Source organism: Cephus cinctus, unplaced genomic scaffold (genome assembly GCF_000341935.2).
Source record: "Cephus cinctus unplaced genomic scaffold, Ccin1 Ccin1_scaffold2495, whole genome shotgun sequence".
Classification (NCBI taxonomy): domain Eukaryota; kingdom Metazoa; phylum Arthropoda; class Insecta; order Hymenoptera; family Cephidae; genus Cephus; species Cephus cinctus.
This window is the reverse complement of record NW_014334278.1, coordinates 11,441-14,089: the sequence shown is the minus strand read 5'-3', so window position 1 is coordinate 14,089 and position 2,649 is coordinate 11,441.

The window sequence follows — 2,649 nt, the reverse complement described above, 5'->3', positions numbered from 1 at the left end:
TAATCCGCGTCGCGTTTCGTTAAGCAAATAGCGCAGCCGTGCTTTATCGAGATTAACGAGGAAAATCCATCTGTCAATCGTGCGAAATGGAATTGGCAAATACGAATTCGTTTTTTTTTTTCAGACTCGATGACGTTTCGTTACGTCATTCCTTTTTTTGAAATTTTATTTATGTAACCCCCCACCCCCACCCCTCCTCACCTTTCATGCCACTAGAGGAAATATTTATGCTTTATTTTAGAACCCTCCGGTACGGTGTCGTCGGCATGAAATCGATACCTGTATTACGTAGGCGTCGAGACGCCCCTATGGATACGAGATAGATAGGACGACGACGACTACGCTCATGGCGTTGCCCACGGTAATATCACGAAGCGTCGCCGTCGGGTCCGCGTGTATTTGCCCGCTTGCGTCGTGAAGACGCAGCGAAAGGTTGAAGGTCGGGCTGGATTGATAAATAAAAATTTAATCTCGAAATTACGTAATTTTTTTTTCGCAAAATTTGTTCTCTCAATTAACCACGATTTGAAACGAGCGATCGCGTCGGTCGCGACGAGAATGACGTCACGGTCAACAGAATGTCATCGCACACGTGGCTATTCGATTCTCTGAAACAAATCGAAACGACCAAAAGCCTCGGGTCGTACGGAGAGATCCGACCAATGTTAAATCGCACGTACAAATGGTAATCGGATTCGTTTTTCCGGTGGCTGTTGACAATACCGGGGGGCCGGCGAGGGGGAAAAAAAAGGATACCAGCGGTACGCGAAATTCGAAACATACCAAGTAAATGGAGAAAAACGTAGTAAAGCAACGACAAAGGCAGTCAGCGATCAAAGCTCGGAGAAATTCGTCGAAACTTTCGATTCTTATCTAAATGGCATCCGCGCGACTTTTCCTTATGTGGGATATGAGCCCTGGACTGTATATCTATATATACGTAAAGCTCCGTCCACACGGTTACCGAACGAAATCACTCGCGCACGCTTTATTACGTCGAGTTACATAGAAACGGTAATCAGATTCGTTGGTGCAAGGGTAGTTTCCGTCCTATCCTACTCCACCCCCGCCCCCCAGCCTCATTTCACCCCCCTACTGTCGCTGCCCCATCCGCACGATGTAATAAAGAGGGACAACTTATTGACTTTGGCTCGGAGCATTTTCCGCTATTAAATTGGGAACGAAAGCCATGGCGAGGAAGAGTCCTGTGTGCTACCAAAGAGAACAGACGTGTATATATGTATATATATATATATATATGGAATAAATGAGGGGGGTATGAATGAAGGAAGGAAAGGAATGACGTAAAGAGTAAGAGAGACAGAAGTAGTAGGAGTGGGGCAAACGAGGGATGGAGGGGAGGGAAGGCAGTCACGATACGTGTCGTGCTTAGAAGCACTATGTAATACGTTAGTCGTCCTTATGTATCTCGTACAGTAAACTGCATGCAATGCAACGGGAATACGTATGGGGACTTGGAGGTAACACCATAAATATCTGAGATACCATACTGATATCGGTCGTGACTCTACCCCTTTGCAAAGGATACGTGTAATTGTCCTAACGAAAGGTAGTATAACAAGGGGGAACCTTCTGGAATACAGATTCCTGCACCGACATTTACCGACGCTTCGAGAACCTTCGAGAACGTTCGCGGCGGCGTCCATGCTAAATTGACGCCGCGAATAATTGTCCTTATTTCAAGGAGCGACGTCACGAGGATTACCGATTCCAAAAATGGAAAGCTGATTTTAGGAATTTTACGGCGGATTCCACGAATCATAGGAAATATATGAATATCGGATATGATTTTTTTTCGACTCAGAGGAACCGTGGACCGATAAGGATTCTTCGGATGGGTAACGACAGCCGTGGGAATGAACATAATTTTTTTTTAAATGAAATACAAAAAATTGTATCAAAGAATTTTTATGAAAATTTTTTCATACATTTCATGAAATAAGTAATCATTTTTGTCTGCTCTATGGCGTATCGATACGGGAGATAACGATGACTTATCGGGACGACACGGTGTACGTAGAATTTAACGAACTCTTGAATCTTACTGTACCTCGACGTTAAAACACAGCGTGACGATCTGCTCTCATTTTCTGTGCTGATTCTAGGCAAGACCTCCCCCCCCTCTCTCTCTCTCCCCCCTTGGATCTTTATTTGTTTACCCACGCGCCTATGCAAAATACATAAGAGGAGCGCACAGTACGGTCCGACGGGCTCGAAGGCGCGGACTGGCAGAGATTCAACGATAATCTATTTTCGTTTTTAGAATGCCCCTAGAGCGTGAAAGACGTAAGCGACGGTGGCCGTTGGTTTCCATTGAAATTCCCATAGCGACGGTTTATCCGAAACGACGGAGGAAAAAAAAGTTCAAAATACGTATTTTCAAAAATTCACGATTAACATTTTACATATAAAAATTTTATCTCCCGTCGCCGATTACACGGACATCGTATCAGGACTATCCCGCGAGATAACAAAACATACGAGCACGTCAATTCGCAGCGATATTCCTATGGGGACTCATGGTCATCGTCCCACTTTGGCCAATGATAAAATTCGCGATCAGATTTATCGCGAAAACGAGATCCGGCCGTTTACCTCGATTAGCCAAAAAAAAAAAAAAAAAAAAAA